This window comes from Rhinolophus ferrumequinum, chromosome 8 (genome assembly GCF_004115265.2).
Source record: "Rhinolophus ferrumequinum isolate MPI-CBG mRhiFer1 chromosome 8, mRhiFer1_v1.p, whole genome shotgun sequence".
Taxonomy (NCBI): Eukaryota; Metazoa; Chordata; class Mammalia; order Chiroptera; family Rhinolophidae; genus Rhinolophus; species Rhinolophus ferrumequinum.
In genome coordinates this window covers 63,146,029-63,172,410 of record NC_046291.1, presented here as the reverse complement: position 1 = coordinate 63,172,410, position 26,382 = coordinate 63,146,029, and the positions used below count along the sequence as shown (strand labels likewise).

The window sequence follows — 26,382 nt, the reverse complement described above, 5'->3', positions numbered from 1 at the left end:
CTACCAATAAAGCTGCTATAAATATTTGTATATAAGTTTTTGAGTGAACGTAAATCGTCATTCCTCTGGAATAAACGTCTAGGAGTACAATTGCTGGGTCTTATGGTAGTTTCATGATTAGTTTTCTTTTCTTTTTTTTAAAGAGATTGCCCAACCATTTTCCAAAGTGGCTGTATCATTTTATATTTCCACCAGCAATGTATGAGTGATCCAGTTTCTCCAAATGCCACCCAATTTTGAATAAGATAAATATGGGTTCCCAGATAAACATTAGGACATTTTTTTTTTCCTTTCGATAACGGTACCAATTCCTTGTCAAGATTTAGGCCTCTAACATCCTGGTTGGCTCCTGAAGGTAGGATGAGAGTGTAGAGAATGAGAAAGAGCAGGAAGAACCTAAGAGGATACCATCCAATTTTAACCCCCAGTGTTGCTGTCGTATTTTGGGTTCCTGACGTCTTGTTTTAACTTGTTTCTATTCTAATTGTATCCGTAATCTCTTTCCCTTCAGGTGGTCTTTTCAAAGGCACTGAAAACCTTGAAGAGTGAGAAGCAATAGATTAGCTGTAAAAGCAAAAAGAGGTTTAGGAAGAGCTTTGAATTCACGGAAAGGTAACAGGGCTTTAGCTACAGCTCACTAGGAGGTCAAATCAATCTTTACTAAGTAGCTGTTTTTTAGAGCAAATGCTCTAGGTAAGGGGTGACTTCGCTAATGAAGCCCAGTAGTTTAATTTCTCCTGATAATTACATAGTGCCCTATTTTCTCTTAGGCAGACATGACTCCTGTTAAAGCCATTGAAACAGTTAGACGTGACATACATGAAAGTTATAGAGAGCAAAAGTTTATATTTAAACATTTCTGCCCTAAATCTAAAATGTTCAGATCTTTAATAGAACTTCTAATTATTGTATTAAAATCCCAAGACTAGTTGAAAAACTAGTCTTCTAGATGCAGGAATCCTGCTTTACGTACAATTTGGCTTGGAAGTAGCTTCCATCTATTCTGCATTGCCCTTTAGTGGGGACACCTCTCTCCCTTCTAGAAAATTGATCATCATCATCAACAATAGTATCAATATTCCTCCTCTTTTTCTGGATTAGGTTGTCTGATCATCAAAGGGGGACCAGCAAATTGATTTTTGAACAAAACCAAAGTGTCCATTTTGGCTAGGCTCTTCACCCTCTGAAACCAAAACTTTTGGTGGGTGCTATTCTCTGATTTATATTTCTTCAAATAAATACAAATATAAAACTCCTTTGCAAAGGAGTTTTGAATAGTGCTTGGTCTTACAGAAAATATTTATGTGGGTGAAGCTCCTAATCTCATGAGTGTTTATCAATACTATTTCACAAAATTGAAAGGATGGTTAGTAATTAAAAATGTAAATCAGATTGTAGTGGCACTTGCAAAGAATCTCAGCAAGAATATTTTAAAGAAAACATTTCCTTTAAATGAATCTATTGTGTATTTAGGAATTTCCATATGTCGATCTGCATAAACTGAGATACCCATGTATTGTACATATGCTACACTATCCCTCCTTAACACTAACACAGGAAAAAATATAACTCTGTAAATGGTTCCTGACTACTGTTTGAGACAAGAACTGCCAATTTACCCCCAGATGAGCCTCTGAGAGCTTAATTGGAGTTATTATGTACTACTAAATCATCTTTAAGGCTCTCTTCCTTTCACATTTGGCAAATGTGGTATTCTGGACTGCTCCAATCAAGCCTTTAGGTTGTTATTCCAACCAAACTGGTCCTAGGTAATGGGGAGGGAAAAACATAGTTTATTGTCTGTTAAATAAAAGTTAGCTTTTGTAGAGCATTTTCTAATTTATTAAATGCGTGTCACCTTATTTTATTTAATCTTCCTGGCAACTGTGTGAGGTGGCAATCCTATGCTGTACTCCTTATTTCATAGATGAGGGAGGCAAGGCTCAAAAAGTATAAATGAATTGCCAGGAATTACAATTGCCAAAGTCAGAACTGGAATCCAGATATTATGACTCCTATGTCAATGCCTTTTTATACAACTTGCTGAGAGGAGGGAAAGCATCATTCCCAGGGAGGAGAATATTAAAATGCATTTGTTATATTCAAAGTTAAACGGCACATTTCTTTTTAAGCCATCTTAGCCAGATTCAACAACATTTATTGGCGGGATTACTACCTGATTATATTACCTCACCCTTCCTGAACATGGGAAATTTCTATATCTCTTTATAGATCATTTCACCATCAGAAGATTGGTCTAAATCTATATTTAAAATGCTAGTCAGATGGCATGCCATCTTAAACCAGATTCTCCCAGGCTTTTAGTTACTCCTACATTCTTATAAGGAAATGTGAACCCCTGAATCTATCTCCCTACTTTCTTTCCTCGATGGATTCCTTATCGGTTTAAATATTAATAATTCACTGCGTCACCCCTATTGGATGAGTTTCTACAATATCGCCAGGCCATATGCTAGACCTGAAGAGGTGTTTAAATGTCCCATTAGATGACTTTTTTAATTTAACTGCCTGGCTAACTGTGCACAGCTATGGCTTTCAATATCCCTGGACGAATGTCTGCCATTAGCTGACATCTGACCATGGCATCCGTATGTGTGTGTGACCATGGATCGTTACACATGCACGGACTGTGTAGGGGTATGTAATTTCATTGCTTTTCCCAGCTGATTTCTACCTATAATCCAACTATTTCAGTATTCCCATGTCTTTAAAAATTCCTTTTCTCCCCAAAATGTTAAAAGGGAAAGGAAGAATGAATGGACCAAAGTAGAATGAATTCTGTAAACATTAAAAGATACTCCAAAGTAGGTGAAAAGTGTTTGTGGGCTGAATTATTTTGAGTCTGGATTCCCTACCTTGCCTTAATTTTTTTTTTTTAAGTCCTGTCTCAGTTTTTGTATTTAATTACTACACTGTTTTAAACATTTCACTTCTCACTATGTATTCTATACTACACATACTATAATAAACACTGGCTATGATCCTAACTTAGGCTTGATTTAAAATAGAAGTACTTAAGAATCTGAGCAAGAGAAAAAGCATTCTAACACGCACAAGCCACATTCTTTTCTCACGCCTTCCTCAGCCTATTGCCCTGGGCTGTAAATTGCACGGTAAAATAACCAGTTTATTTGCTGTTTTCTTGCATTCTACTGAGAAAAGCTACATTGCTGGCAGACTGACAGAAACTTTAAAAATGGAATCCAGTATATGGTATATATGTTTGGTGAATGTGTTCAGTATATAATAGTCATGTGATCCATATTTCTTTTTCAGTTGGAATCAACAGAAATGTAATGAGTGAGCTTTTTAAACTTAATGGGATGAGCTGAAATACCCCCAAGAAAAGCAAGAGGTGATTCTTGCTCTCCCTTCCCCCTAAAATACAAATAAACCATCACCTAACAACTAACTAAAAACATTTAACATTTTTAAAAGGAAAAGCAGGTTTAAAAAAAGCATCAAATATCATTTTTTTGAACCTGTGCTCAGCTAATACTTCACATATTTGATGCTTAGAAAATGTTCAAATATTTTCTTACAGACTTGATCTTAATGGGTCCCCTTTTCCCCCTCATCCATGAATTTTTATTACTCGGTGTTTTTGGCCTTGTCTTCTATAAAATGTACCATTTTCACTCACAGCTTCAGACAGCTTTGATGTTCTTAGTATAACATACTGTATGTAATGTTAGCTGTTTAAAGCTGGAGATCAGATTGTGCATAATAACATATGTAGTTTGGATTATATAAGCACTACAGGAAGAAGGGGAGACAGGGCCCTCTGTGTACAAATTTCAGATTGCTAGCTATATGCCTGTTTCGAATATTAAGCACTCCTAACTAGGCAGTGATGAAGTTATTTCTTTCGTGACTGTGACTTCTGAAACTCTGAAGACATTTTTTCAACTAAACAGAATCTAAAGACGATTCCAGTAATTAACGTATTTACTTTATGTGTTTTTCTACTTACTACTTAGGGAGCTCTGAGGATAGAGAGGAAAAAATGAATTTCACTGTCTTCAAAACCCAATTTAACTACGCGATTTCATCAAAAACTTGGTGAATATAGCTTAGAAAAGCCAAAGACAGAATGTGATACAAATTGTCGATTTCTGCCATTATACATTTTACCAATTATAAAGAAGTCTGAGGCAGGGAATCAGACCAGTCTATTTCTCCGGGATTGTTTCTTTTATATCTCAATATTTCAGATTAGTTAAAACTACCATGGAGTTTCTCTTTTTTTCTTTTGTTTGTGTCATTCTTTCATCATTAAGGTTGCTGTCTGGCTTTTTCATCTATTGTTGAAAGATTGCTAACTTTTATGCATTTCAAGAGAAGTTAAATAAAACATATTACAGTATTTTTCAGCAATGAGACATTTCAGAGTGAAGAAATAAGTCAAAGGTTTTTCTGGTTTAATAAATTGATATTTTACTTTAAATGTTTCTGTCTTGCTTTGTTTCAGGAGAACTTCAATGCTGCTGATATGTTTACTGCTCAAATATCAGTGCAGAAATAATCAGGCCTTTGAAACATGGGTGAAAAATCCAGCAAATTTCAGCATCTTTTATTTATGTAGAGCGATTAGTGTGGCATTTTGCTTCCTGCCCCTTTTCATAAGAACTTTAGGTATGGACACTCCCCTCCCCGGATATCTTTACATTGGGAAGCTCTGCGTGAGGTTGAAGTTTTTATGGGGGAACTTGTTTAAAACAGTTGTCTTTAAAGGCGGGTTTGCCACAGCAAGGTTAGAGGTTGCCAATAAATCCATTTATAGCAACTTCTGTATTCCCAGTTACAGACACACCGTTGGGGTGACTCCTGCACAAGTCCCGCAGGCCACACAAGGCACAGCAGTCCTGGTTGATCCTTCGGTGACCAAGGCCGGTCTGGTCTGGTCTAAAGGGCTTTGGGTGTGGAGTGGGCTGAGCTCCCCAGCCTGAATAGGAATCCCAGGCTGCCTGGGATTCCTAGGAGAAGCCAGCGAAACCAGGACTCCTGAAACAGTAGGCCCTATCCCGGATCTCGGTCTACTGGGGAATAACAAAACATTTTGGGAACTTGGGAATTTCACTCACTCCTACCAGCCAAAACAATAATAGCATCTTTGTATTCTCCCGGCTCCATACCTACTCCTCCCGCGGATAAAAGCCCGTCGTTAGCCTTCGGTAGATGTAGCACAGACAGCACAGGGCCAGCCTGGAGCTGTCAGAGGAGGCTGTAGACACCGGGCCCCGGGGACGCCAGGGCAATCTCCGGTCCCTAAACGTCCCCAATTCGCTCTGGCGAAAGAAAGACACAGCAAGCAGGCGAGATGCTCCTTACACCTTCCATTATCTTAGCACATTGTTGCACAGAAAGTGAGTGTGTGTTTTTTTTTTGTGTGTGTGTGTGTGTGTGTGTGTGTGTAGTTAAGTGAGGCAGAGAAAATTCAAGACAAGTCACACAAGTCACCTTAAAGAATCCACCAAAACTTCAGCTTTGTTAATTGCTCCCATATGTCCTTCTCGGTTGTTTTTAAAAAGCAGCAAGGAGGGGAGGCCGGGTCACTTCACTGATTTTAAAGAGATTGAAAAAAAAGACTATCACCCATCTTGATCCAGTCCGGGAGTGACTCAAGCTCAGACTCGAGGGACTAGCCCCCTTGAGGAAAGCTGGAGACCTGGCCGGGAGAGACGGAGCAGGGGGGCGCCGGGCCTGAACCCCGCGGAAAGTTCGAGCGCCGCGATCCAACGGGTCCCGGGAGCCCCGGCAGCCCAGGGCGGGGAGGGGTGCGGGAGGCGCTGCCCGGGCCCGCGCGCGAGAGGAAGGTGCCTTCGGGAACACGCGCAAGGGCGGGGATTCGGGCTGCCAATGAGGCCCTGGTGTGGGCCGTGCGAGGCGGGGGGACGGGCGGGATCGCAGCCTTTGCTGTGGCAGCTGCAGCAGCAGCGGCCGCTTCGGAAGCGGGAGGAGAGGCAGCCGCGGAGCGCCGAGCTGGCCGCACCCGGAGGCCCAGCCCTGGGGGTGGGGAATCGCGCCGAGGAGCTGGAAACTTTCCCAGCAGGTAACTCCCGCCGCCCTGGCGCCGCAGCAGGCCTCTGTGCGCCCGGGGCACGGCCAGATGCAGCGGAGCAGAGGGGAGGAGAGGGTCCCGGGGAGGAGGAGAGGGTGATGGGGAGAGTGGAAAGGCATGTGGGAAAGTTTCTGGATCCTCCCCCGCCCCCCACTGGGTACACTGAGGAGCTTTCCGGGGATAGGAACAGACATGTTGGGCACCCCGGGCCTTGGTCCTGGCGTCTCTGGAGAGTCTGCGCCTTCCCTTCGCCATCCCCTCCTAGCTGTACCGAACCGGCCCCGGCGGAGCTGGGATTCGAGGGCACCCAGGACGCACAATCCCCCGGCCTCCTCGCCCCCTTTCTCGCCTCCTCTGTAGCCCTCGGGCTTGGCAAGGGCTTGGGCTACGCCTGGTACCTGGGGCGGGGGAGGCGAGGGAGAGGCGCTCCCAGCACCGCGGGGTCCAGGGTGACCTCCGAGTGTAGGGGAGCACGGATCGCGAAGTTGCTGGGTGAACTTAAGCCAGAGGAGGGTGATGTCGTAATACCCCAGTCTGGGCTGAAAGTCTATTGCTTCGCTTGGAAGAACATTGCAATGAGCATATCTATGTTCCTTTGGTGGTGGGGGGTGAGCCAGGTAGGATTAGGTATTGAGGGAGAGCTGAGAAAGACGAGAATTGTATCAAGATTGTAAATCCCCCCGTTCTTTGGAGAGTGGTCACTTTGAGGGTACTTATGTCAGGGCGCACCGTCTTCCTGAAGGACTTTGGGGTGCAGGCGAACAATGCTGGGGGTGTGCGGGGCTCCCGGCTTTGGCGCGGCAGCTTTCCGGAACGGCTGGCTAGGAAGGAAGCCCTAAGCATTGTGTGTTGTGTTTGCAGGCAGAAATGTCTCAGGACAAGCGTTCTCAAAACTTACTTGACTTATTGTACAAGGCTCCGGGAGGAAATGCGGCGGTGGCCAGGTAGAAATCAGGCGCCGCGGCCAGGGGGTCGGAGACGCGGGGCTGAGAGACTGTCGTAGTCTTCGCCTCTGAACTGCCTCCAGGCCACTCTCGGCAGCCCCAGATCCCCATGCCTGGAGTGATGGGACTCGTCTCGGTAGCGCTGTCCCCTGTTGGAGTCAACTCGGAGAGGTTAGGAGGGCACCTTCATCTTGAACTTGACCCGAGTTGCAGCGCCGTCTGGGCGGGTTACAAGGTAAAGAGAAGCTGAATCTTCCCGTGGGATGGGCCTCCAGCTCTGGCACAGGGAGGAAGTGCCTGGTTCAAGATCTTTTGAGGAAAGGGCTTAGGATCGCTGAGGTCCCTAGCTCTGGAAATACCAGACCACCAGACTGCAGACGTTAATAATGTGTTTGAAGGCGGTGGGAATGGGAGAGGAAAAGAGAAACCTGGTTTGTTGGTACAGAGAGTTGGTGTTTCTCTGTGGTGGAAATGAAGGGAGTCTGCATCTCTGCTTTCACCAGATCGGCTGCTCGCTCTGTTTTTCCTTCCTGGGTCATCTTTATTCCTGCCAGGCTGGCACTCCTGGGATGGGGGGAGGGGAAGGAGAAGAAAGCAGTTGTGAAGCTTCTCTGGCTAGCTTGGAGGTCTTCCCATGCCTGGATTTAACAGCTGCTTCTTGATTGCTGGGAATGAAAGAATTTATGAGGGACTGAGAGATGTTCATTATAGTAGCAGTAGGAATGTTTTACTCATTTAAGCTACTTAAGGATCTCACGAGGGACCTTCTCTAGAGTATGCCGTTTTCTGCAAAGTTTGTGTCAGCCAGAATGCTTGGTGATTGTCAGTCAGAATGCATGGTAAATCTATCCTGGCAATATTAAGACGAAAAGTATGCAGGAGAAAAGGAAATACGGTATCTGACATCCTTCAGGACTTCCTCCCAGGGTTGGTCCTGTCACCTGCCAAGTGAACTCGGTCCAGGCTTCCGCACTGTTGTGATTTGACAATAAGGGATGGGAAATAGTGTCATCGATTTTAGTGGAGGCAGGAAAGTCCAGAATTAAGTTTAAAGCCCCCTTTCATGGCCCTGTCTTTCAGCTGGGTTGCCACAAACAACTTTTGCGGGGACTTGGAAGCTATGGTTTTCCTGCTTGCTTGGTTTAACCACCAGAATGTCCAAATTATTATAATTTATGTCCACTGTGGAACTAAAACATAACTGATTCATAGTCAGCCCTTTTCTGCTTCCCATAACAGCCTGTAGAAAAAAGAACATTTTTGTCTCTTTAACCACATACAATTTCTTTGGTGCCATAGTGGGTTTTTGATACTGGGTGACTGAGGACACAGTTTTAAAGGCAATGGAATTGTCTCCATTAAATGTCCATTTTTAGGTGACATTCCCTTCTAAATTGGTGATTAATTCTTTATCTCCCAGGGAACATTAAAACCAGTATCCCTGGGCTAGTAGAACTGTAATCCATGTTATAATGATGCCGGCCCATGTAGCTGGAGGTTAGTGTTATGTCAATGTTTCCATTAGACATTTCTAACCCAATTGTAAAGGTTTTGTTGGGGTTGGGTTGAAAGTAGGCTGTGAGTCCCATAGCCAGAGAAATGGCTATATTTTTCTCTTTCCGATGAAAAGTTTAGTTTAAACTTTAAGTTACAGGAGTAAAGTTTACAAAAGCAAAATAATGCAGAGGATTTATACAGATATGTAGATGTTCCTCCACTTAACGATGGGGTTACGTCCCGATAAACCCAACATAGGTTGAAAATATCACAAGTCAAAAACTCGTTGAATACTCTGACCTACCCGACATGCACATCGTAGCTTAGCCCAGCCCACCTTATATGTGCTCAGAACACTTACATTAGCCTACAGTGGAGCAAACTCATCTAACAGAAAGCCTATTTTATAATAAAGTGTGGAATATCTCATGTAATTTATTATATGTATCACTTTCACACCATCATCAAGTCAAGAAAATTGTAAGTCGAACCATCATTAAGACTGGGACCATGTGTGTGTGTTTGTGTCTGTTTGTCTTTCTCTCTTTCTCTCGCTCTCTCTCTCTGTTTCTGGCTCTGTCTCTCTCTCTTTCTCTGGGGCGGGATATGTTTTAGTCCTAGGATAGTTTTGTTTTGAACTGTCTAAATACATATTTCACTGGTGGAAAACTAGAATCTCTCCCTGAGCCCCCTCCCATTTACAAAAGTGTTTCCTGTAAAAGGCTCTTAAGCCTTTCTGGACCTTGATTTTCTCAACATTATCATCCCTAGAATGCAGTTACCTTTCAACCCTAAAGTTCTGTGACTCTCCAAGAGTTTGAGAAATGCAGGCGTTCTGGAGGCAGTGCTGTAATATTAGAACAGTACTTTGGGGTTTATAAAGGGCTTTACTTACATGTTTTTATCCCTGGGCCCTCAGTTAAGTAAACTGAGGTGGGGCAACTTAGATCCATTTGCTCAATATCATCTATAAATGGTGGCGTGTAACTTGAACCTAGGTCTTCTGATTCTCCTTATTCCTCCGCTGTACCTTTCTTTATCCAGGGCATCGACCTGTGAATTGGCTAAAACCTGACAAACGTACTTATGTTAATGTGTTGTAGTTTCCTACAGTATTTTATTTATGGGTTACTCCGGTTTTAGAAACCCAGCATTAATATCTATGCTTGTATGTCAAACATTAAAAACAGTTCACTGCTAATGGCAATAAAACTTTCTCCCATAACAGAGTTCAGAAATACATATATCTCAAACTAATCATTTGTTTATTCTCAACTTCTATTTTATTAAATAAGCTTCAGGGTAAAGTGTGATTTGTAATCTGGACTAGCACCCCAGACAGCATTCTTGAGGAAATCACTTCTCAAATTTGCATGTCTTTTTAAAAACAAGAAATATGCATATTATTTGCCTTTCATCTTATTATCTTTCAGTTTAATTTACAAAGCCTGGATGAATGTCTCTTTTTTGGTGTTACCCTTTTTGGGTTCTTTTTACTGATACCTGGATAAATCAGATTTTGCAGCACTGTGTGGGCTAAGTAAATTCTTCCCTTATAGAACTATTTGTTTAATGGTAAAGAAATAGTTGGTTGCAGGTGACCCATTTTCACTAAATGTTTGCAGGGTTCTAAATGTTTGTCCTGTGTCCTGCTTGCCTACTTAAGAGCACTGAGTATAACTTGACATTCGTATGGAAGCTGGTATGGATTTTCTTTAAAAGGTTCTTAATAAAATTATGTGCTAAACTGTAAGCTCTTTTATGTCTTAGCAGACCATCCATTTTCAGCTTTGTAAACTTATTCTAAATATTAAGCAGTAGTGTCTCAGCCGCATGAAGAGGATGTGTCAATCAGTGCTGACTGTCTGACTGACTGATGGTAACAGCTGCCATTGCTCTGTGTGTGAGGAAAGAGATTCACGAAGCAGTAATTGCTAATGAGGTTGGGAGACTGTGTTATCAGTGTACCAGAAAGGGATGAGAGCAGCAAAGCTGAAGAAGGACTTCTAGTTTTTTCTTATCAGAGAATGGATTTTGAATGACAAGGGGATTTTTGGTAAAGAAGCCTGTGGGGGACATTATCTTGTGGAGTGAAAGGGCTTCTGGTTTGGCTGGCTGTGTCACTGAGGATGGTTGCCCTTCCAGGGTAGATGCTGTCTTTAGGAGCTCCTGCAGGTATGTGTGATCAAGGAGAATATTCTGGAAAGAAGAATCCCATAGGCAAGAATATCAAGGACAAGAAAAGTCTTGCAGAAGGATGATATCCTCCCTGGATTTTAGCACAGGTTTTCCCACTACTACAGGGGAATTTTAGTAAAAACGTTCCAGCCACAGTTGTATGTAGATGTGAACCCAGGATGTTCACCCATGTCGCCCAGAGCCAATGACTCACCACCTTCCCTGCCCCACCCCAGCACATCTAGGGTTACTTGTCCATCATGAACAGTGGCTTATTACCTCTGGGAGTTGGGGTGGGGTGGGGCAGTTTCTAAGAAACACTTGGCTATGACCTTTTCATGCATACGTAGTTATGCAAAAACAGGGTCTTATATTATGTGTGTTTCTGAAGAAAAATGAAAAAGATTCGATGTACAAGGGTGTGTGTAATGTATTTGCACAGTTTAGAGTACAGTATATCCTTATGCAATGTGCTTTTTTCCCCTGTCCTATCAGTGCCTTCTTCTTTGGCATGATTTTAATTGCTGTTTAGTAAATCTGTTACATACATTACTATAATTTATTTAGCCAGTCCATTCTTTACATTTAAATGTGTTGGAAAGAAATATCTCTTAGGCTATCAGAGCCCTTTGGCTCAGATGTGATTTCCTCATCATTAAATCACAAGACCCAGCTCAGAACCCAGCACACAGAGGTACCCGGCTGCTGGAAGCTTCATAACCTCACATCTTCAAGAAACTGACTCTTTGCTTTTAGTTCCAATTTGGGAAAACCCTGGAGAGAACCTGATTGGACTCATGCCAACCAAAGGAGAGTTATGGTTGGCAGTCCCCATGAGACCCACAAGATGTGATTATGGGGAGACAAAACGTCCCACAAAGAAAGGGGTTATTGTTAATGGAAGAGGGAAGGATCTGGGTAAACAAAATACAGGATGTTTCTATTGTAGGATATGTTTCCAAAAGTGGTATTGCTGGTCATAACAACATACCAATATGCCAAAAGGTATGGATGTTTTTAATGGTCCTGTGTCATACACTCCACAGTGTTGAGAGTAGTAGATGTTTTCACATTGTGAGAGGATTTGAATCGCTGCGTTTATAGGCACTAGTGTAACAGAGTATTGAATTACTGCAAAAAACTCGGGAGGTGGTCATTATTCCCATGTAACCCATTATACACGCCTCTTTCTGCCATGCTTTATACTAAATTACTTGGGATTAGTAGCATCAATTATTAATGTTTATTGAGTGCTTGCTGACTCTGATGTTTCAATGTAAAAAACATCTGTGGAAATGAAGCTGTAGTGTTTTCTTCCCTCATTGTTCTACATAAATAGAGTGCTATGGCAGGGATGGTTTGTTGTCCATACCACAGCAATCCCCATCCTGCTCCCCTTTTCTTCTTGTGGCTTAAACAGACACCTGTTTATTTTCTCGGGATTCAGAAATTGGAGCTGGGCTCAGCTAGATGGTTCTTCTGCCTGTGCCTAGGCTCACTCATGCTCTGGTGGTTGCATGATTTACTGCGGGGGACATTGCTGTAATGATTTACCACCTTATTCGATAAAATAATCCTGCTTTTGATTTTCCACCGGCTGTGTACTTCATGGTAGGTTGGGTATGTGTCTCCTTCCCCAGGGAGTGAATCCTGATTAAAGCAGTTTATCTTTAGGAATGCCATTCCTGTTTCTGTTGACTGGTTAATGACTAGATATGTGATACTATTGGGTCTCACCATATTGGGAACCTACAGTTGTCAGCAAAATAGAACAGATTGACAGTCTGAGGCTCACAGAGTACAAACATGGAAGGTGCCTAAGACGACAGTGACTTTTTTAGCTGCTGAATTAACCAACCCTGGAACCACTGTGACTCAGAATTTCTCAAGTGAGAAAAGAAGTCTCATTATTGTTTGAGACAGTGATCTCCAAAGTGGAGTGTACTAGATCATCCATTATGGGAGGAAGAAAATATTAAAACTTTATCGAAACAAAAATTAAGCTTTATTAATATTTAACAGACGGGTCGATGTTGGTTGGTATATATGAAAGTCTTCTGTTACTTAGATGATTTGAGGTTGGTCACTCGAGGGAAGAGTGGGCATTGTACAACCTGGTGGAATTGGCAATAGTACCTTCATTCTTTTTCTTGCCTTTGGTGGACTCTATCCATGTAAATGGATTTATGGATTATGTTACCGAGTTTTAAGGAAACTGACTTCTGTAAAAATCGGCACATGGCTTAAACAGATTCTTGCAAAGAAAGTGTAATGAAATAATGTAAGTATATAGGAACAAGAAAATGTCTTATTTGGAGATTAGGAAATGAATTTTAAATCAAATTTAATAGGAAGTTGGTATAAAAATTGTGTATGGGTTTGTATAAATAAATAAAAACAATAATACTGTTTGAATCGTTCTCATCCTTTAACAAGTTTTTAAAATCAATTAAAATTTTTTCAATTACAGTTGGTATTCAGTATTATTTTATATTAATTTCAGATGTACAGCATAGTGGTTTGACATTTGTGTAATTTACAAAGTGATCCCACTGATTAGTCTAGTACCCACCTGGCACTATACATAGTTATTATAACATTATCTACTATATTCTCTATGTTGTGCTCTACATCCCCATGACTATTGTGTACCTACAATTTGTACTTCTTAACCCCTTCATCTTTTTCACCCAGGCTCTCAACCCCCTTTCATCTGGCAATCATCAGTTTGTTCTCTGTTTCTTTGAGTCTGTTTCTATTTTGTTTGTTCATTTATTTGGTTCTTTAGATTCCACATATAAATGAGATCATATGGTGTTTGTCTTTCTCTGTCTTATTTCACTTAGCATAGTACCTTCTTGGTCCATCCATGTTGTTGCAAATGGTAAGATTTCATATTTTTTTTATGGCGGAGTAATATTCCATTATATATATGTACCACATCTTCTTTATCTGATTGTCTGTTGGTGCAGACTGGGGTTGCTTCCATATTTGGCTATTGTAAATCGTGCTGCAGTGAACATAGGGGTGCATATATCTTTTTGAATTAGTGTTTTGTATTTCTTCAGATAAATACCCAGAAGTAGAATTGCTGGATTATAAAGTAGCTTTAAAAAGTTTTCAAGGAATGTTTATAATGTACTCACTTCATTGGTATAGACGTGTAATTCATAACACTAGTGTTTTAATTGTTTTAATTGTGTAAGTTATATACAATTTATAGCATATTGGGAGTACATGTTTAATTTTTTACTGTTCGGGCTGCATGAGCAAAACAGTTTTAAGACCACAGCGTAAAGTCATTTATAATCACTTACTTTTTGTTATTTGCAGCTGAAAAGACCATAGCTGATGCAAGGACAGATAAGAGCAGTAGCTGTCCCCCTTTTATTCATAGCTTTCAAGACTCTCCGTGGTGATATGGTTCGTGACTGTCTTTTCCAGACCCAGTTGTCCTCTCTGTGCCTCTGTAAATGCCACTGAGCTCCTGCTCATTCCATAACTGTCACGTACATAATCATATAACGTGTGAATTTTGCCTCTGAGGAGCCTGTTCTCCCCTCCCCCACCACTGAAATTTTCATTGTCCTTCAAGGCCTAACTCAAATAAATAATGTTTTCTCATTAACATTTTTCTGATTTCCCCCTTCTGCATTTAAATGTTTCCTTCTACTTAACCCCCCTAGCACATTGCTTGTACATTCATTATAATGTTTCACTCTTTTTGCCTTTTATTGTTAAGTTGTCCAGCTCTTTGCTTTGCCTGTAGGTTGTAGACTTCTTGATGGTAGGGGTCCTGTCTTGTCTTGGTCACTTTTTTAAATTGCTTTTTTGCCCTTCTGAGAGAAAGGGAGGGAGACAGAGAACCCACAGTTGTTAAACATGACTCTATGCCAGTTACTGTGGGAGGTTTCGCTCCCCTCCAGCCCTTGACAGCCTTGGGAGGTCGAGAGCTTCATGTACACGTGAGGGATCTGAGGGCAAAGAACACACATGGCCAAGACGGGAGGATTCAAGATCCAAACCTGGTCATGTTTATTCTAAGGCTGCTTGGTCTGTCCTCACGCGTGGTGCCTGCAGTTACACATTGTCCTTTTTCTCATGTGGGGTCACTGACATGGGTGAAAATGGGAAGCTCCTTGGGATGGTGGTACAAAAACATTACTGGACATTCCTAGGCAGGTGCAGTGAGTTCAAAGGAGAGTCTTCTGTCCTGGTGGAGTGACAGGAAAGGCCTGGACGATGAGATCTATGACGATCTAAATGCCTGTGGACAGTTAGCTGTCTGCAAATACCACCAAGCACAGTCTTGGGAGATAGGCCTCAGTGGTGGGGTCTGGCTTGAGCATCCCTGTTGGGAGACAGGAGCGTCCCTGTTGCACTCCACATCGCTCAGCTGAATCAAATTATTTATGCCGATATTCTCTCCATGGTAAGGATAATTGAGGGTTGACAAGTTGTCGGCTTTCAAGTTGAGCCATGTTAAATATATGTTATCATGATGGAAAACAGACATCTCTCCAGGGTTTTAAGGGTCAAATGACAGAATGTATATGAAAGGGTTATGAATGTAAATTGTTTCCCAGATGCAAGGGAGACATCAAATTTGATTGTTTCCTTGTAGTGACTTCTAGCTCAGATTTCTTTGTTAGCCATTTTTGTCTTCTTTTAAGAGTATTTCCAAAGTTTTAAAGTGTTCAGGCTCTTAAATGGCCTAGGATGCAGTTTTTCTCAAACAACAACAACAAAAAGAAACCAAAAACCCAACCAGATATTCGTTGAAAGCTTGCTATAAAACTTTTAGCCATGGAGTCTGTAGAATGTGTGATAAGGTAAATCTGTCCTGGGATCTAGTTTTTCAAGTACCCAAAGGACCCTTGTATAAGAATGGGACTACTTCTGGTGCATAAAAATGGAAATACCGGGAATTTGAGGTAAATTATTGGAAACCCTTAAGTACCACCTGAAAGACTATTAAAGAGTTTTGATTTCAGGTTTTTGTTTTGTTTTGTGTTTTGTTACTGTGAAGTCCGTAACTTATTTCAAGGAGTCTTTGGAGAGGGTTAGAGAAACCATTGAAAAATCTCAAAGTTTTGAAAGTGGAAAATAGGTATGGTTTGACAACTTGGTTGAATTTGAAATCTATTCTATTATAGATTTCCAAGAAAATAGATTTGAATAAGTAAAATATAACCGCACTTGAGGGAATTTTGCAGTGGTATTTTCATATTATAGAAAGAATCCTACTTAAAATTAAAACATGTTAACATATAAAGCATCTATTTATTTATAGATGCAAAATAAAAAAGTTACAAATAGATACAATTGTGAATTTTTTATTAGTTCTTGAAGCATACATGGACTTAGAGAGCCTTACCTCTCAGAGTGACCTATGTAGATAAAACAAGAATTCCCAAAATGGATTCCATGGGAAACTGATTCTCAGGAAATTAATAGATGTTATGAAGGAAAAGTTCTATATTCAAATAAGTAGCAAAATCTAAGCTAACCAAAGTAAAACAGGTAATTTTGCCTTTAATTGCAGGACTTTTGAGCACAATTATTTCTAATGTTCATTCTGAATGTCTTTGAAGGGAAACAGGGTATTTAGTATTTCTCAAATGCACTGAACTGTAGAAACATTTTTGCAAAACATCTTCGGGCCTGAGAACAATGTTGGGTTGTTTAATTTGCTGAAATATTTTAAAGGAAATCCCATCATCTAATTTCACCTGACGAATTTCAGTATGCATTTCTAACTAAGGACTTAAAAAAATCACTACTCATTATCACTTTTAATAAAATTAACAGTAATTTCTTAATATCTCTACTTGTCCCCCAAATGTCATTTGTCACCATTTTTGTTTTTTGGAGCAAGGATTCAATCAAGGGTCACATAGTGCACTGCAGGTTGTTGTTTTTGTCCCTTTAGTCTTTTTAAACGTAGAAAAATACTCTCTCACCACCCGTACCCCCTTTCCCCCTCCCCCCCAACTTTTAGAATAGAAGTGAAAGGATGTCCCATATTTTGAGTTTGTTTCTTTGTGGTGTTGTTTACCTTGTCCCTTTGCCTCCTGTATTTCCTATAAACTAGAGGTTACATCTAACGGCATGTTTAGATTCAGGTTAAATATTTTTGGTAAGAATAGGTCCTAGACTATGCTTTCCCCCCTCTCCTCTTACTTGGAAGAGACATTAGTTTAGCAATTCATAAGTAGCTTTTTTTTAGTATAAAGAAATAATGGCTTAGCATATGTTTGGAAATTAATTTTATTAGTATATCAAGGGGATGCAAGTTTAATTTATCCCACTTGTGGTTGGAACATGGTGGTGTTTTGAATAGTTGGCCTGGTTAAATGGATATACGTTTTCAGTATATTTTAAGACTATGAACCACATGCCTCTTGGGTAAAATGGCTTGGTGTTAAACATTTTTAGTGGTTGAATTTGATTCAGAATGACAGGGTACCTGAATTGTAATGGTAGAACACTATTCCATAAAGATTTATTTCAAAGCACATTAATTTAGGAATATGCATTAATTCTACTTCTATTTGATAAGTTTTAGCAGAATATTTTTTCTGATAAATGCTTATGCTAATTTGAAATATACCCATAAATCTAAGTACACCCTCAGGGTAATAATTTCTTTTCTTTTTAAAAACTTTTTTAATTTTTCATTTACAGTTGACATGCAATATGATATTAGTTTCAGGTGTACAACATAATGATTGAGTATTTATATAACTTATGAAGTGACTCAGGGTGATAATTTCATATGTATGTTGTCTTGGAAACTCAGACATGTAAATAAAAGTTCTTGTCATAGCTGACTTTGCTAACTTAATTTGCTATTTAATTTTTTCCCCTTGATATCCGTCCAATTGCTTGTTGTATGTCTGGGAAAAAAACAAACTTAAAGCAATTTTGTGAGTCTTAATGAAGAATAACATGGTATATATAAAGTAGCTTTGTGTGATGAATGGCAGCTATCCTGGGTATTTCACAGCGCAGTCTTACATTTATTTTAATCCCTTAGCAGACAAGAACAGTTTCATACATTAAAAATTGCCTGATTTGAATAATAAGGTGTCTTGGACAGTTACTTTGTAACTAGAGTAGTACACTAAAAATATACATACACACACTCCTTTTTTCTCCTTCCCTTTTAAAAATACAAATATATAGAATATAGTGAAAAAAGCATGATCTTTGAAGCCAGGTGGACTGTGGGTTTGTGTGTAACTCTGTGCAGTTTCCTTGACCTCTGTTTCTTTGTCTGTAACATGGGGTAGTAATTCCTGTTTCACAGGGTTTTTGTCAAGACTGAAGGTGAGAACCTAAAGGTTTATATAAAGGTATATAAACCCCTGCACACCATGCTTGGCTCAAAGGTGGCAAAAACAGGTACTCTTTCTTCTCCTTTAAACCATATGTGTATTTTAAACCTCAACTTTCTGGATCAGTAGTTGAATGGAAGTTTTTGTTTGTTCTGAGTATTTTTGAAACTGCTAATTTTAAGGTACTTGTTACAGAAGTCCAGATAATACCTTGATTCCAAGATAATCTGTATAGTTAGTTGCTTGTACTAAAACAATTAGATGTTTATATGAAGTGTTTTGAACAAATCAAGTGGGACAGTTTTAGATGGTAATTGATAGAGGAAAAGGAATCAGAGAAGAAAGGATATTTTAGTATTGGCATAAAGGATATTTTATTATTGGCCAACAAACTGTCTGGTTTTAATGAAAAGCACTATTTTAGTAATCTATTGATTTAATAAGTCTGTGAGAATATGAGACTCCACAGACTTCAGTAGAGTTTTGTTTGAGTGTGGTTTAGAATATTAAACTTTTTTATTTGGATGGAGTAAGTCTGTCGTCTACACTTGTCATATGTATCTGTTTATGAATGGGGCTGTCGCCAACCAGGACAGCCGCTTCCTACACGGGGGAGGAGCCCGTGCTTTCCCCACAGGGGGCTCCCATCCTCACAGTGGAGGGAGAGGGGTGTATTCTCCCTACGGGCTTTGTGCCCTCCCTGTTCAAGACTCACGCAAAGGGAGAATGAATATATCCTGAGTTTTGAACAGGAGAAGTCACGGAACCATTTGGAGGCTGCTTATATAGACATTTATGGGCCTGGCCTTGGCATTTACAGGTAAACAAGAAGTGTTCCCCTCTATCAGTTGTCCCCAAATGTTGGGACCTTTGGCTTGTACCAGAAAAATGCTCAAGGAGACAAGGGTTTACACTACTCTGTCCGCGTAGTACCTATTCTCTGAGAATGAACTTGCGTTCAGCTGCACTTGAGATTTTTACACTTTTTCCCTTCCATTGAGCAACAGTTTGTTTATCCCTTCCTTTCTGAAATGTTTTGTTTACCCAAGAGGGACCTCTTCTTAAACTGTCCAGCTCCACCTATCAGAAGTCAAATCAGGAGGAAGCAAGGTGTGTGATTTCTCCCTCCAGTCATGGAAAAATGAGGCGATACCGTTTCTAGAGGGATAGTGATTGCATTCTGAAAATTCCGCTGGAAGTGTTAAAGACATTTCACCTTCAAAGGGCTTGTTTTGCTTCCTTCATTAAGAGCAGCAGTCTTAGCTACCTCAACGAATATTATATCCTTATGAGTTTTAGAAGTAAAAAGTTACCATGAAGGTGTTAACTGTTTGACAAATTAGAAACTGTTTTCATTTGTCAAAGGGTGGTGGAAGTCTTGCATTAATTTTTCCAACAAATATTTCTTGAGGGCTGTCATTGTGCTCTTCTGAGTTTGAGGCCAGCTCTGTGTCTCAGTCTGAGGAGACAAGTGTATGCATAGTACACATGTTAGAGAGACACATGTGTGGCAGGAGAGGAGAGGAGAGGAAGGGGAGGAGGATGGAGAGGGACTGAGGGGGGTTGGGGGGAGCTTCAGGGAGGAGCCCTTTGCCACGTGGGGAAGACGGTGAGGGGCTTTCTGTGAAGGGAGCACCATGAGCAGAGGCTGGGAGGCATGAAAACACAAGTCATGTTTGGGGTGTTGTTACTAGAACAGATGGTGCTTGGCATTTGGGTACAGTGGCAGGGAGGAGAGAGCCAGATTGCAAAAGGACTTGCATGGCAGGCTAAAAAGTATGGATTTGATCCTGTAAAGCAAATGATAGCTGTCAAAGGTTTTAAAGCAGGGAGATGATGTAATCAGAGCTGTGTGCTGGAGAAAAGCATTGGCAGTGGTGGTGTGGAGAGATTGGCGTGGGGACAGATGGGCGGCAGGGCTCTCTGCTATGAGGCTTTTGAAGTAGGTCAGGTGAGAGATGATGTTTGAGCCTGAGGTAGTGGGAGGAAGGGAACGAATGTTAGTTGAATACCTTTTGTTGTGCATTTGGTGTGCATTAGCTCATGTGAACTAAGCAAAAAAAAACTTTTCATAGAGTGGTATTGTCATCATCCTCATGTTGCAGAGAAGGAAATGGGCTCACAGTCACCTGGGTCACCCAAGATTTGAACTCAGGTTGACAGTCCTGTGCTTTTAGAACAGAGAGAGGGAGAACCCAAGGAAAGCTGTGCATGGGAGATGATTTTTGAGGTGGAATGGGAGCTTCTTCCAGAACAGAAAGGAATACAGCAGGTCCTCGAATCACATTGTTTTGTTCAAGGTCGTTTCATTATAACATTGATGTGATGCAATGAGATGCTCTAGAAAGTTAACTCTTGTTTATATCAATTAGCCTGTGGTAAAACTGGTTTCCTTATACATTGTTTCGCTTAACGTTATACATTGTTTCGCTTAACGTTATACATTGTTTCGCTTAACCTTGCAGAACCTTTAGACGATGTTAAGTGAGGACTTACTGTACATGACAGCTGACTGGAGGTAGAGAGCAATGGTTGTTTCCAGGTGGGGCAGCAAGGTGTGGACAAGTAACTGATGAATGACACAAGTAACTGAGAACTCTTTCAGGAGGGGAGAGGCAAGGTTAGGGACCCCCTGGGATACCCAGTGGGAAATGCCCAGTAGGCACTTGGAAATTTGGTTCTTGGAGCGACATTCCAGCTTCCCTGTAAAAACTCCTTGAAGTCGTCTGGGTAGGTGTGGGGTAGAACTTCTGTAGGAGGGGATGGTTAACTAGCCCCTAGCCCTGTAGCCCCTAGTCCTAAATGGTATTTATTGCACATCGGAATTACCTGGGGCACTTTGAACGCACATTTGCAGGCCCTGCCCATAGGAGCTGGTGTAGTGGGGTTTGGCAATCTGCATTTATATCAAGATCCTGGGTTGAGCGAGGTAGGTTATAAAAGGCTCATGCTTTTGGGAATGTGTGGCTCTGAATGGCTTAGGCTGTCTTTTAATTTCACTTCTTTCAGGGAGCTTTGGATAGCTTCTTACACAATATGATGTTGACCTCTGGTGAAAAGTAACATCTAAGAAAACTGCTTGTTTTTTAGGAATTTATGTACATTCATATTTAATTCTGCCAAGGATGCTTTTTAGTTATTTGGATTAACGCTCCAAAGTAGGAAGTCTTAAAAATTAGGTTTGTTTTTATATTTTAAGTGGAACTTTGGCAAGAGGTTTCTAGTGAAATGAGACTCTGAGTATTTTTCTTGTTTATGAAAAAGAGATTGAAAGAGGGAACCTAGGATATGGAGAGTGGGGAGTAATGCCCTGGTTCTTGGTTTTACCCAGAAATGGCCTAGGTTATCACAGATTAAAAGTCACTGTATGGGGATCTAATCTACAACATGGTGACTCTAATTAGCAATACTACGTTATATTTTTGAAAGTTAAGAAAGTAGAACTTAAATGTTATCACCACATGCACACAAGTGGTCATTGTGTGATGGGATGATGATGGATGGTTATACCCTAACTATGGTAATCGTTTTGCAATATATACAATATATACTGAAAAGTACTCAACTCTTTGAAATCTGGGTTTTCAACCCGATCGACCAAGCAGTTATTAGACCATTTGCTTGTTATTAGTCATTGACTCCAGCCTAGGTCCCTCTCTCCTTCCTCTCGGTCAATTGTGTCTTTTTAAAATTGAGATATAATTGCATGTAACATTATATTAGTTTCAGGTGTACAAGATAATGATTCGATATTTGTATATACTGCCAAGTGGTCACCACACTAAGTCTAGTTAACATCCATCACCACACGGTTATAAATGTTTTTTACCTTGTGATGAGAACTTGTAAGATTTGCTTTCTAAGCAACTTTCAAGTACACAATACACTATTGTTAACCATAGTCACCATGTTGTACATTACATTCCCAGGACTTATTTATTTTATAACCGGAAATTTGTACTTTTTGACTTTTGACCCATTTCACCCATTTAACCCTCCCCCCCGACCCCGCCCCGCACGTGCGCACACACAAGTTGTGTCTTTCTTGGGTGAGTGGAGGCTTTAAAGCCAGACAGACTGGGTCCAGTTCCCAACTCAATCCCTCAGTCTCTGTGTGACATGGGCGGGTTACCCCGTCTCCCCGAGCTTGTTTTCTGTGACTTTGGAAGGTGGGTTGTTTTGGGAATAGAGTGACATAAAGTCAAAACCCATAGACCTGAACCTAGCCATCCTCCCTTAATCTTGGGAGGGAGGGTGAGGCCTGGAAATGTTCTTCATTCAACCAGTTTAGTGCCTACTTACCTCCAGTCGGCAGTGGGTTAGGGCAGACTGTGCAGTGCTTCTATTTATAACCGTTCCCTATCTCATTCTGCTTTTCCTCCACAATTAGGAGGCATTCTTATTTGGTTGCGGCTGATAATAGCAAACAAAGGTGTTTTGTTTTGTTTTTTTGGGGGGGTGATAGTGTTTGTTTTCAGCCTGTGTGTCCTTTTTGTCGGTGCCTGGTTACCCTGGGGATATTTTTTGCTTCTTTGTCTCTCCTAGTGGTGAACAAGGTTTGGGTTCATTAACTGCATGCTGCTGATCAGTTCATTTTTCTCACGTGTGGGAGGGAAGGGCGGCTTCCTCTTGTTTTCCCTCCTTTGCGAAGTGCCATCTCTACTTCCTTTGTCAATCACAGGGCTTCCCAGCAACCTGTCCTGGTGGAGGGGGGCAGGAGGAGGTCGGCTTGCTCTTTGGTAGGTTTGTTCAGTCAGTGCAGAAAAACCATTTGAGCCCTTACTTAGTGCCAGACTCTGTGCCAGTGCCTTTTCTTAAATTATCTAATTTCATTCTCTTAAGGGCCTTAAGAGGAAGCAGGCATTCTTCCTCACTGTACCCAGTTTGCACATGAGGGTTCATGTCCCGCCCCAGGTCTCATAGCAGGTAAACAGGATCCTCTACCTACTACTGCCTTGCAACCCTTCTGTCCCGCCCCTTGCCCACTGATAGGTGTTTTCTGGGTGGCCATGTCTGTGCAGAATTGGTCAACTTTGAATTCCTTTAAGGGTGCTGGCCAAAGTTCAGCTTTAGTGAGTGGTCTGGGGATTATAGAGTTGGGGAGTGGGGAAAGAAACTTTGGATGTAACCAACAGTGCTCAGAGAAAGAGCAGGTTGATGGAATGAAGCAGGAATATTGCAGGTACTTCAGACTACTTTGTTCTTTTTTTATTTTGAGTGGCTCCTGGAAGACTCTGCCTGGGTATACTAAGTGCGTATTTGTGGATGCTATAGACAAGAATTTCATGTTCATGACCTCTTTTTTTGTTGTTGTTTTCTGCCATTTTAGTCCTACGTTCTAGGTTGCTTGTGACTGCCTTTTTTGGGGGGAAGACAATCAGTGCCCTTAGATTATCCACGATCATTGTGATGTCCTATCCTTCAGGACCTGTGTACGTGACCTCTTCGCTTAACTTTCAGCATCAAAACGTGTAGGTGAACAGCGTAATGGAACGAGTAGTGATTCTGGAGTAAAGTAGACTTGGTTTCAGATTTTCAGCTCTCCCTTCCTTAATGCTCCAGGGCTCGGTTTCTTCATCTGCAAAATGGGGATCATTGTACTCAGTAAGAGATAAAGTTTGTCCAGTACATCTGAAGTAGGGCTTGACACCTAATAGGTGTTCAGAAGTGTCCTGATTCATTTTAGTTAGATGTATTCAATGGGTATTAAATGTATTTTGTGTGCCAGACTTTGGACTAAATTCTGACAGTCACAAAGATTAGTAAGATGTACTCTCTGTCCTGGAGGAACTTAAAAATCTGGTGGTCAGGGCTGACGCATACAATTTCATCACGAGGAGGTAAAGTGCCAAGTACCTAGGCTGTGACAGGAGCTGAGCACAGGAGCATTTCCTCTGCCCTGAGATCCTTTCCTTCCAGAAGGTTATACCTAAACCCTCTCTTGAAGGTTTGAGTAAGAATTCACCAAGAAAAGGAAGGTGGGTTGGGTTGCAGCCAAAGCAACAGCGTGAGCAATGGATTGAGTATTTAGGAGAATAATACCCAGCTTGGGTTTGGCTGGAAGCAGGGCGTACTGGCAAATGAGCCAAGAGAGCCTGGTATCTGTGAAGGCACTGGTGGGCCTTGCTGAAGAACTTACAACGATGTAACATTTGCTAGGTTGGAAAATCAAAATGTAAGGAAAAATAATTATAGAAATAGTGTTAATAACATTGTCAGACATTTTTATATTATAGCACACACTCTGATTAAATAAACGGTGCGTTCACACAGTAGAGTGATCGGCCGCTGTTAAAAGAATGAGGTAGGTTTATATGTGCTCTTAAGGAAAAACCTTCCAAGAATATTATTAAATGAAAAACATATGCATAGAGTATCTTTGGAATCATAGATAAGAAACTACTTATGGTGATTGCCTCTGAACAGTACCTAGCGGGTAGATGACAGTCTTGTATGTATGTTAGTCTTGTATGCAGACCCTTTTGTGCTGTTTGGCCGTTTTTCACATGCACGTATGTCTTTAAAAAAAAAAAAGAAAATACTGTAGAGAAATGCCTAACGTTGTACATTATCAGGTGAGCCGGAAACCAAGCAGCATAGTGTAAAAATAACTCCTGCTACTGCACTGTAATGCAATTATGCAGAATGCTAGATTATTTCATGTTCTGACAATAATACCATTCATGGGGGGGGAGATTTAGAGTTTCCCACTTTCACATACATTATTTCAGTCAGAATTAATCACTTCCATCTGTGCTGTGCTTTCAGCAATTAAAATATTTTAAGAATTATAAATGTTAAATGATGGTTTGTACAGTTTGGAAAGGAGAGAAAAGAAGGATATTATTTAATACAACATTCATGATCTTGTTACTTTCTATTTGCATATGCCCTGGTACAAAACAGAATTGTAACTAAAATATATATTTACTTAGAGCCTTTTCTATTTAACACGATTCCGTGCATTTTCCCAGGTGTTGTGTAGTTGTTTTTCCTGTCTTTTTGAATAGCGGCAATTTCGTCGAACACCGTCATTCCCTTACCCGTGGCCCCTTTGAATCACTCGTGTTCCTGTGCTCTCTATTACAGCTGTTTGATTCTTCGGGTTGATGTTCATCTCTCACTAGACCGTTGGGGCAGGGTGGCCTCTTTGTCACCAGACTGCAGGGCACAAGGAAATGGCTCAGCAAGTAATTTTGAAGGCATGGGTGTTCCTTTTGGGCTTTACAAAAGCATTTTAAGGTCGAGATGGTAGATAGGGGCTTTTTTCAGCCAAGGAAAGAGATCCAGCTTAAGCAGTTCCCAAAGTCACACAGCAGCTACCCGTAAGAGGCTGAACTCAATCTTGAATTCAGTTTTCCACTATTCTTGAAATCAGAATTTTCAGTAGGTTTTGCTGGTGAAAGAGATGGCTGGGTTTCATTTAGAGTCAGTAAATAGGATTTTGACATTTTCATGAAATTTAATTGTTCCAGTGGATGTAGAATCTGGTGATGGGTGAACTGGTTTCACACCCCAGCAGCGTCTTTGACAATGACAAGTTGTATGACTTTGGGCAAAATACTTAACTTCTCTGGGTGTTCGTTTCTCATCATTTAAATAGGTCTAAAGTGTATGTGGGCACCTAACCTCCACAGGGCAATCCGAAAACACATAAAGTTTTTAAGATGGCACCTGGCATATGGTAGGGGCTCACTAAATACTAATATAACTCTTTTTCCTGATGGTTTGATGGAAAAGAACAATTAACACCAGTGTTGGTAAGGGTGATGGGAAAATGAATACTCTCATACAGTGTTGGGTAAATAAATGGGGACAAATCTTCTGGAAGCCAACCCTTAGTCAGTGTGCTAATTTAAAACATGCCAACTCTTTGATCCGGAAATTCCAGTTCTAGAAATTTCTGCTAAGGACATAATTATACAAACACATAAAGTTACATTCCATGAATATTCACTGAAGTCCCGCTTAGTAGCAAAAATGTGGGAAAGCCAAATATTTCCCTCAAAAGGAGCTTGGTGAAAAACTTTGTCACCCATACAGTGGAATAATGAGGAGCTTTACACAGGGCGAGAGGGCGCGGAGCGGAGTCAGGTGGAAAGATGTTGTCTATGTACTGGGAAGCTGACAAATAACAGCAGGGTACAGAGCGGTACGTATGCTGTCATCACATTTCTGCTTCCCCCCTTTCTAAGTATGGATTAAGTAATTGCTTGGCACATTTAGGGGTCTCCTATGTGCAGGTGCTAAGCGAGGCCCCGTTAAATGTATTTGCATACATCGAAGGAAGGTCTGAAAGCTCTTTGGGTGACAGGATTGAACGATTTTTCCTATTTACAAA

At 41.0% G+C, this 26,382-nt stretch overlaps 1 protein-coding gene across 8 annotated transcripts in view; it reads left to right on the top strand.

Annotated features, from left to right (window-relative positions):
- The first annotated feature begins 4,697 nt into the window (after positions 1-4,697).
- Positions 4,698-26,382, top strand: part of TANC1 (tetratricopeptide repeat, ankyrin repeat and coiled-coil containing 1) — a 219,008-nt gene continuing 197,323 nt past the window's right edge. For 4 of the 8 annotated variants that reach the window (XM_033112018.1, XM_033112021.1, XM_033112019.1 and 1 more), the window contains exon 1: positions 4,699-6,073. The gene's annotated coding sequence lies outside the window, so the exon portion shown is untranslated. Of the gene's footprint in view, positions 6,074-26,382 lie in introns of all 8 variants that reach the window. The other 4 variants (XM_033112024.1, XM_033112022.1, XM_033112023.1 and 1 more) reach the window with 2 other exon arrangements.